At 41.2% G+C, this 10708-nt stretch overlaps 1 long non-coding RNA gene across 1 annotated transcript; it reads right to left on the reverse strand.

Annotated features, from left to right (window-relative positions):
• Positions 1 to 855: 855 nt before the first annotated feature.
• Positions 856 to 2009, reverse strand: LOC112843596 (uncharacterized). Its single transcript, XR_003216035.1, has 3 exons — positions 1985 to 2009; positions 1194 to 1260; positions 856 to 1105 (listed from the first exon to the last, which is right to left on the reverse strand). It is a non-coding gene; the product is annotated as an uncharacterized LOC112843596 (long non-coding RNA).
• Between the last annotated feature and the right edge of the window lie 8699 nt (positions 2010 to 10708).

A 10708-nucleotide genomic window follows, 5' to 3' on the forward strand; every position in this document is an offset into this window, starting at 1 on the left:
GGCAGCTGTTGTGGTTGTTGTTGTTGGGGCAGCTGTAGTTGTTGTTGCGGCAGCTGTTGTGGTTGTTGGGGCAGCTGTTGTGGTTGTTGTTGTTGGGGCCGCTGTAGTTGTTGTTGGGGCTGCAGTTGATGTTGTTGTTGTTGGGGCAGCTGTTGTGGTTGTTGTGGTTGTTGTTGGGGCCGCTGTAGTTGTTGTTGGGGCAGCTGTTGTGGTTGTTGGGGCAGCTGTTGTGGTTGTTGGGGCAGTTGTTGTGGTCGTTGTTGGGGCAGCTGTAGTTGTTGTTGTGGGGGCAGTTGTTGTAGTTGTTGTTGGGGCTGCTGTTGTGTTTGTTGTTGGTGCAGCAGTAGTAGTTGTTGTTGGGACTGCAGTTGTTGTGGTTGTTGTTGGGGTTACAGTTGTAGTTGTTGGTGCAGCAGTTGTGGTTGTTGTTGTTGGGGCCACTGTAGCTGTTGTTGGGGCAGCAGTTGTGGTTGTTGTTGTTGGGGCAGCAGTTGTGGTTGTTGTTGGGGCAGCAGTTGTTGCGGTTGTTGTTGGGGCAGCTGTAGTTGTGGTTGTTGTTGGGGCAGCTGTAGTTGTTGTTGTGGGGGCAGTTGTTGTAGTTGTTGTTGGGGCAGCTATTGTAGTTGTTGTTGGGGCCGCTGTTGTGGTTGTTGTTGGGGCAGCTGTAGTTGTTGTTGTGGGGGCAGTTGTTGTAGTTGTTGTTGGGCCGCTGTTGTGGTTGTTGGGGCAGCTGTAGTTGTTGTTGTGGCAGCTGTTGTGGTTGTTGCGGTTGTTGTTGGGGCAGCTGTAGTTGTTGGGGCAGCTGTTGTGGTTGTTGTTGTTGGGGCAGCTGTAGTTGTTGTTGCGGCAGCTGTTGTGGTTGTTGTTTGGGCAGCTGTTGTTGTTGTTGGAGCAGCTGTGGTCGTTGTTGGAGCAGCTGTGGTTGTTGTTGGAGAAGTTGTGGTTGTTGTTGAGGCGGCAGTTATGATTGTTCTTGGGGAAGCTGTGGTTGTTGTTGGGGCAGCTGTGGTTGTTGTGGGAGCAGCTGTGGTTGTTGGCGCCACTGTATTTGTTGCAGCAGCTGTAGCTGGTCTTGTGGTTATTGGTGTGGTAGCTGTGCAGCAGACTTAATAGAAATTATTTTGTTATTTTAACATGTGGTTACATATTTAAAATAAATATAACACTTTCTCATTAATACATGTTTGTCTTACCAACAAAGAGAACAAATCCCACACCAATCTTTTCACCCATGGTGATGGTGTTTCCCTGTTGCCTTCTCTAAAAATGAAAATTTATGTGGAGAACATGTAAAAGAGAGCCAAAAAACATAATCTGTCCACAATAGTAATTTTATTTTTCCATAGAATAAAAAATGTTATTTCATTAAATACATTAAACATTAAAGTTCTAACATATTCCTTTTTTTAATTCATGATGGCAACTTTACATTTAAAAGTCCCTTGTATTCTTTCTAATCATAAATATTTTTCCTACGAGGGCTTTCTCAGTATACTTCTGCAACTTTTCACTTTTTTCAGTTCATAATAGTTTCACAATTGGTCTGCATGTTTCAGTACACTGTTTTTTTGTGTACTGAAGCATAGTATTAATAATGGATGACAGAAAAAACTTTATAGTTGATTGAATATTAGAGAAAGGGAGGATTATGGATCCCAGATTCATTTAGACATGCTGTACATCATGTTGAATGCGATATTGTAAACCATTATTCTCTCAAACACACCTTAAGTGTTTTTTTCTAGTATTTTTGAAACAAAAAACATTCCACGAGAAAAAATAGACAAAGACTGTCCAAATAAATTAATTTTTGTCAATATTTTATTAGTGATTTTTTGAACATCCTTGAGTAACTCATGTATTACTCAATATATTCTAAACTGATTACAGATGGAAAAAAGAAGAAAAAAGAACACACAAAAACAGTTCACCTTAAATATCACATGTTGATGTCAGTTATTTCATTTCTTATAAGATTACTTACATATTACTTCTCTGCTTGTATGTCGTCTTCTGAAGTGGAAGAAAGTGCTTTCTGATTTGAGCTCCTCCTTTTATGAGCAGGCAAATATGTGCAGGTGGAGCAATGGTAGTTATTGTCATGGTTAAAGGTGTGGGCATTAACCATTCAATTACCTTTCTCCTATTGTCCTCCTGAAACAGTCATTGCTTTCAATTTGGCAGTCAGCTGGGTGTTACACACACACACACACACACACACAAACACCTATTTGTGAACCTTTTTTTTCTACATGTACTCTGTGTGACTATTGCCAAGTTTATACTTGTGTTGGATGTGACTGTATTTTCATGACTACATTAGGACTCTGTGTGGTCCAGAAAAGATGGCAATCTTGGGCCAATAAAATCTGACAGATTGACCCTTTTCATCTTTAGGAATGAAAAGATAAATAAAACATTCTTAAGACAAAAATCTTGATTGAGGTTTTCATTATAATGCATGACGGGTTAAATAAAAGTAAGTACAATGAAACATCATACATCTATAGTAGCATTAAACCACCAGTGGGTGGCAGGGTATGGAATGACACATCAGTGACACAAATACACTGACACAAATACAAGAAAACAAACAGAGAACAAAAAAAAAATCAAAATCATTATCCGAAAACTACAAGACTACAGCCATAAAGAATGCAACATTAAGGATACTCTTAACTAAGAATAAGGAATTGCAATTCAAAATACTGAGTCAAAGACCCAGGACCATGACATAGAATGCCTTTTGGACACCTCCTAGGTGAGGTGCAGCTCACCTCACCTAGGAGATATTCTTGATCCCTACTGGGAGGAGCTCCCAGGGCAGACTCAGGACTTTGTGGAGAGATTATATCTGAAAGACTCTGTGTTCCCCCTGATCAGCCAGAACAGCCAGCTGGTGAGAGGTAAGTCCGGGTTCCTCTGCTCAGACTGATGCCCCACAGCAAAAAACCTGAATAAGTGGTAGAAAATTAATGGATTGATGCTTTTAAAGTATACCCTAACCCTAAGGAAAAGGCTCACAATAACACTCCAAAGTAAGTTAAGGAACAAGTTGTAGTAAAGCAGATAAAACAAGTAAAATGCCAAGCAGTGGCGTGTCCAGCGGGGTGGCCTGGGGGGGCACAGGCCACCCTCCCAACCAGACTGGCCACCCCAGGTGCCACCCTGAAGCTAAAACAATAAAATTCAATCAAATATCAAATGTACGATTACGCTTTCACAGTGAAGCTGAGATATCCGAGTGTAAGTGAATGCAGCATCGGCTTCTGCAATATGAGCATCACGCTAGCAAAGGTAGGAGAGCCAAGCATGAAAGAGACACAGCACAAAACAATTTTGGGGCGAAAGAAAATGAGGAGAAAATAAATGTTGCTGTAAGTAATATTAAGTTTGTTGAGTTTAGTAAACTTCGGTGAAATTAGAATACCAAGGAAAAAATAACACTTAAAGAATTATTGCAACCGTCAAATATTTCAGACAGTAGGCTACTGGGGGGAGCTAGCATAAGAATTATGAGTTATAAGATATAATCCAAGTTGTAACATTGCTGTATGGAGCTGCAGATCGGGCATACCAGGCATTTGCCCGGTGGGCTGATGACTTTTTTATTTATTTATTTGTTTTGTAAGGGCATGAACAATGAGAGGTGGTGGATTGGCCAGATGCTGGCTGATGTGTAAAAATAACTCCGTTTTTTGGTGGTGGCTAAGGCGGAGCTTCCACAGAGGTCAGCAGGTGGATGAGGGAAGGGGAGGAGGAGGAGGAGAGACCCGAGGCGGCCGCCGGTCCGAGTGTCAGGTGAGCTGAACTTCAGGTAAGAAGTTATGACCTGCAGTCTATCTGGGTCAGATATAAACCAAGTTTAGGTGGAGTTTATTTTCGTTGTGCTGACTTTTTACAGTCAGTTACAATAACTCGTACTGCGTGCTAGCTAGCATGACGGAGTTTCTACACAGCTGGGTGGGTGCTATGATGTTACTGATAGTGAACTTTATTTTATTCATAAGTTTAGTTAGTAGAGTTTCCAACGGCTCCTTAAAAATGGAATGGTCCCTCATTCAGAGAAAATATTACGCGTTTCGTATTGAGGTGAGAAGAGACGCAGTTTGTCCTGTACTTTAGCTATAATGAAAAAAAAGACACAAAGCTGGATTTATTCTGTCGTTACGCTGCACAGCTGTCTCTTCTTCTCTCATTCTCTCCCCTCTCTCTCCTGTTGCTACTTCAATCATGAAACTGATCAATGATCAGCTGATCGGCTTTTCTTTTTTGTTTGTTTATCGCCCACTTTGCGCCAGAAAGAGGAAACCAGCGGATGTCGCGCTAAACAACAGCAGCACGTTTAAGCTTGATCAGCTGTTGTTAGAATTTATTTAATATTAATTTCTAGTATCAGCTGATGTTTGCTGGAGCCACAGCTGGAGCCACAGCTGTAAAAGCTGCTGGTCATGATGTCGGTTTGGATATGTGGTGAGAGGGAAACATGCAGATGAAACCAGGAGATGTCCTTACTGAATCATCAGAGCTGAACAGGTGATGGAGAAACAGGTTTACCTTTTAGGTGACATGAATGAGTTGAAGGGAAGTTATGAACTGTTTCTGAGAGACAAATAACACCAGGATCCTTTTCTACGTAGCTGACAGCTGGTAACTGTGCAGGGGCGGGTCTAGCAAAGTGTTGCCAGGGGGGCAGGTAGGGCATTAACAGGGAAAGGGGGGCACAAAGAAATACTTTTCTTTCTTATTCTCATTTAAAATATCTAGCTTTTATTAAATAATTATCTGAATCTTGCGAACAAAGTTTTTATCTGATGTAAAATGTATAGAAATCATACATATGCCAAAAAGACTGTACATCACTGTCACAACAGTGTTTGTTTTCATTCAAAGGCTTTATGGCTTTAATACCTGGTGGGCCGGGCTCTGGTCAAAATGCCCAGTTTTTGTGTCCCAGTCCAGCCCTGCAGGTTAATACTGGCAGTGTCACCATGCCAGCTGACTGTATTTCATCATCAGCCAGTGTTGTTCTTTATACATCAGTATTACCAAAGTTTACCATAAGGCAGCATAGAAAGTATTTACTTGCTTTCAGGTTTCATTCAAATGTTAGTCTTTTCAGTTGTTTCCCCACTTTTTCCTGTTTCAAAATCAAACACCAGTATGTGAGAAGATTATCTTCTTTTTTTAATAGGCAGATAAAGTTTTGCATTGGCTAATTTGCCAACTGTATGTTAAAAATGTTTGTATTTTAATATTCAAAAATGTTTTTGCCCAAAACATATGTGCATTATATGTCAGTAAAAATACTATACAAATATTGCTGTCCTTGAATGCTGAATAAACACTGACAAAGCACTGATTGTATCTCTTGAACTTTATCAGCGCAGTATCTAAAAACTTTGCACCGTAGTGGTTAAAATCTCATTCTAATAAGAGTTAAAAGTGCATTCGGTTATTAGGTTTACAGGGTTATTGAATTATGGTTAACGGTTGGTAGAATCTTTTTTTTAACATTATCTGCCAATTACATCTGCCACCCTTCTCCAAATCTGTGCCCCTACCTGGCCCCCCCCAACAAAAATTTTCTAGACACGCCACTGATGCCAAGCATTGTTTTAGTCTCTTAGCCACATGGAAATAAATTACCATTATTTGATGCAGAAATTAAAATTACACTGCCACTCCATACATGTGGACAAGAAGCAAACTAGTAATAGAGCTACCTTTACATCAAGGTCATACAAACCCTCCCCTTATTCTGCAGATTCTACTCTTGATTCTGAGAGGAGAAAAATAGATTTCAGTATAGTCACAGCCATCCTATTCAACCCATCTGAGCAGGCAAAGCACTTTACACAACTTGCCTCATTCACCCATTCATACAAGCACTCTTTTTCGACAATTCTTTTACACAAGTGCTTTCTATCTAACATTCATTCTTTGATGGATGCATTGGACAGCAACTTGCCCAAGGACATTTAGCGAACTGGAACAGACGGGGATCAAACCACAGAGCTTCCCATTAGTAGATGAGCTGTTCTACATCCTGAGCTGCAGCCAGGAGCCACAGGGGTGACTGTGGAATAAATGCTACCATTCATATCAATCCATATGTTATTTTTCAAATGTCCACTGACATTTCTAAGTGTGCTACAGGAAAGCAAACAAAACATTCATCCAATGCATGTCAAAATCATTTGGGGATTTTTATGATAAACAGTTCATGTTGTTCCACCTAACTTCACTAACTCCCCATCTGCTCACCTCATTCTTCCTTCCAGTCTCTAACTTTGACTACGTTCACTGGTACCTGTTTCTTTTTGGTCTCTCCTTTTTTCTTTTTGCTGTTTCAGCCTCTCTGTCCTCCATCTGCAGTATTTGTGCTGTCACAATATATACCAGAATATACAATTTACACACACTAAGACAATAAAGTACATGAGCTCCTTGGCTGGCAGCTACTGATATAGCAATGGACTGTGGCTCAGAAAGCTAATGATAATAAGCTAATAATGGTTAGGGATGTAGCTGACAGTATTGGTGCCTCTCAAGGATGTGTCCTCTTGTCTTACCATTATTGTTCTCCCTCTACACTAATGACTACTGTTATGGTTCAGAATCTTGAGGGGGAATCCAAAAATAACCACAGATCCAGCCGGGTGCAAATTAGACAGCATTTTAATGAATACACATATGCGGCGCCAACACTGTTCAGATTCAGTATTGAGCTAACTTACAACAGTCAGACCACGGTTTTATAGGGTTAAGATAGTACAGCCCCCTTTTCTGTTGCCAGGCAGACTCAAACAAAGCCTACGTCAACTCAAAACCACAATGACTTTTAACATAGTTAAAACAGAACATCTTCTTCGGGTCGAAGCCAGGTGCTTCCTCTCAGCTGTCTTCGCTGTCGCTTATCTTCTGGGACATCTGGTGTACTTCCTGGAACAGACTACCACGTACGCACCCAAACTTTGCAGTTATAAACTCTTACCTAAATGAGTCTACCTAATATGTGTGTGCGTGCACGTGCGGGTTTCCTGTCCCTGCTCTCTGAGTGCTTCACCCACTGAAGACTTCAGTATAAGAATATAAAAACATTCAAAAGCCTTTACAATTATAGATTCAACTCAACAATTTAAAGTGGTTCTTACTGGACTTGTAATAAAGACTAATATAATACCCATATATTTAAACATCTGAATGCATCTGCATGCAACATCACTCTTAATAATGAAATGGTAATGATGATTATAAAAATAGCAGCAAATAATAGCAGTAAAATATTTCTATTCTTCACACTACACCTCCAAGAACTTGGCTGTTAAACTCCTAAAGTTTGCAGATGACACCACCGTCATTGGCCTCATCCAGGATGGTGATGAGTCTGCATACCGGCAGGAAGTTGAGCGGCTGGTACTCTGGTGCAGTCAGCACAATCTGGAGCTGAACACTCTTAAAACTGTAGAGATGACAGTGGACTTCAGGAGACATCCCTCAACTCTGCCCCCCCTCACCATATCAGACAGCCCTGTGTCGACTGTGGAGATCTTCAAGTTCCTGGGTACCGCCATCTCCCAGGACCTGAAGTGGGAGACCAACATCAACTCCATCCTGAAAAAGACCCAGCAGAGGATGCACTTCCTGAGACAACTGGGGAAGTACAGTCTTCCACAGGAGCTACTGACCCAGTTCTACACTGCAGTCATTGAGTCTGTCCTGTGCTCCCCCATCACAGTCCGGTATGGTGCAGCCACAAAACAGGACAGGAGCAGACTGCAGCGGACTGTACGGGCAGCAGAAAGGATCATCGGCGCCCCCCCTGCCCTCCATCCAGGACCTGTACCTCTCAAGAACCAGGAAACGGGCAGGGAAAATCATCACAGACCCCTCACACCCTAGACACAGACTTTTTGACCTGCTGCCCTCTGGCAGACGGTACAGAAGCCTGCAGACCAGGACCACCCGACACAGGAACAGTTTCTTTCCCCTCGCCATCTCCCTTCTAAACAGTTGACCTGTCACACTGCTCCCATTGCCAGACTGGAACCAAATTCCTTGTATGTGTCTGCGCATATACATGGCCAATAAACACAATTCTGATTCTGATTCTGATATTTAAGTTCATTGTGTCCCAGAAAGAGAAAAAGAAAAAGTTTTCTGAATATCTAAAAAATATTTTGGAATACAAATTTATTGATGATCATTTGTTGCTATCGAAACCTTTAAGAACACCAAACAGTTTACATGAGTCCTACAGTTTATAATCGTGAACTACGGTGATGGGTGCAGGTGCCTGCGGTGTCCCTGCTTTGTATTGTGCAGTCGGCTAGCTCCACAAAGAGCACTAAACCTCAGAGCTGGATCAGCAGCATGTCAGCTGAACGCAGCCTGGCCGCAAAAGAAACCAAACTACTGGAGCTCACAATGCAAGTCTTTTTCTTTTTCTTCACTTGTTTCCTACTGCACTTTTACACGGGACAAGGTTAAGAAGGTCGCCCCTTTAATAACCCACTTTAACCCCTTGGACTAGTTTTATTTTTGTTGTTTATTATGTTTTGGAGTAATTCAACTTATCAGAAGCTACTCAGCCAAGAAAATATATTTTTTTATTTAGATATTTTTCCCTCTCAGTCTGATGGCAGTGCCTGCAAACATATATGCATAGACACTAAGGTTTGTTGGGACAGTGACTACTTGTCCCATTTGATGTGGAACCACACAACCTTTTTTTCCTCACTTATTGCCATGTCCCATAAAGTGACACAATATCCCAGCAAAGCAATATAGATATTAGCCATATATAACAGAAATTCTCAGAAAATCTAATGATTATATATGTATGTGTTTTGTTTCTAAAATATATTTATATGCTATAAATAAATAGGCATATCTAATACACAGATTCATGTTATCGTAAGAAGGAAAGCTATGACTCTTAGTATATTTCATTAGACGAAATACAAGCTTCCATATATGTTTATTGTATTTACTTTTATCTGGGAAATATGATGGTAATAAAATATGAAGCACGACAGATTAAGTATAGTTGTCCTTTGTAAATGCCAAACCTGTTGTGTGCGATTCTCAGTTCAATAAGGAAATGGTAAATGGCGTTTGGACTGGTTCTTATATAGCATTTTTCTACTCTATCTGAGCACTCAAAGCACGTTACACAACTTGGCTCAATCACATCAGCACTTTGTTGAACTAAGTGCTTTCCATCTGACATTCACACTCAGGGAGATGGACGCATCAAAGAGCAATTTAGGGTTAGTATCTTGCCCAAGGATATTTGGCTTTGCAGACCGGAGGCACCAACCTTCTGATGACCTGCTCTACCACCTGAGAGATTATTAGAAAGACATGAACATAATTTATTGATGTACAGAATTTAGATAGAGGTGTTTGGCAGTTACACTTCGATGGCCCGTCTCGGTGGAATGGAACCCCAGCGATAGGTGATAGGGATTAGGGGAGGACCCCCCAGAGTCTAGACGCTGGTGGTGGAGGTGAAGATGGAGGCTCGAATGGAGGTGATGGGGAGGAGGTGGTTACACGAAGGTGCCTGCAAAGGAGAATGACAGATGCGCAGTGAGATTAAAAGTACGAGGCATGAAAGCTGCTTGGCCTGAAGTAGGCTGGCAGAAAGACAATAGGACCGGACCAGTGATGTCACAAACAGCTTGACAGTGTGGGAAAGTGGAAGTGATGTGAAGCTTAGATTTAGCTGGGAGCACCTGGGAGCAGACAGATGTGAGACCATAGACCTTTCTTACTGAACGTGCGCATGAGCTTCATTTTCGATTCATGGCATACAACCTTTTCAACATAAAAGTACTCTGCCGCTGCTGAACAAGTACTGACAACTAGCAAACAAACTGGATGATCAGTATTAGTTTAGTAGCCTCCTACTTGCTAAGACAATAAAGAGTTTCTGGTCTGACAAAGGGCAGCATTTTGGATCCAAACCATATACAACTGTGCTTTTTTCTTTCTAGCAGCAGTGTAGATGGAAGAGATTTATAGAAGGGACAGAATTTTACTGTTTTTAGTGACAAAAGCTTATAATGCTCAAAACTTGCAGCAGTATCTTTTTTCTTCATCTTGTCCTGTGAATTAACTGAAAAATATATCATGAAACTTGAGTTTGGACTTGACCCCGTGTATTTCACGTTTATCACTTTTGCCAAAATGAATGAGGGGAAATTATGGGTTGCTAAATTCCAGCTTGCATGTGGTAGATCTGGTAACAGTGGGATCCACATGAACCTTTTCCTGTTTGTGCCAAAACAACACTGAATATATGATTCATCACATTTTGCAGACAAGGGCTTCAAATGCATGTAATAAAGTCATAAGTTAAAAATAGATTCTGACACGGGATCCATTTATTATCAGGCTAGATCATTTAAATCAGGGGTCTTGAACTCCAGGCCTCGAGGGCCGGTGTCCTGCAGGTTTTAGATCTCACCCTGGGTCAACACACCTGAATCAAATGATGAGTTCATTACCAGGCCTCTGGAGAACTTCAAGACATGTTGAGGAGGTAATTTAGCCATTTGAATCAGCTGTGTTGGATCAAGGACACATCTAAAACCTGCAGGACACCGGCCCACAAGGCCTGGAGTTCAAGACCCCTAATTTAAACTGAAGAAGAAAGCAAACAAATAAATTAAAAAAAACAAAGAAAAATAAATCATGT

The sequence above is a fragment of the Oreochromis niloticus genome, linkage group LG22 (genome assembly GCF_001858045.2).
Source record: "Oreochromis niloticus isolate F11D_XX linkage group LG22, O_niloticus_UMD_NMBU, whole genome shotgun sequence".
Classification (NCBI taxonomy): Eukaryota; Metazoa; Chordata; class Actinopteri; order Cichliformes; family Cichlidae; genus Oreochromis; species Oreochromis niloticus.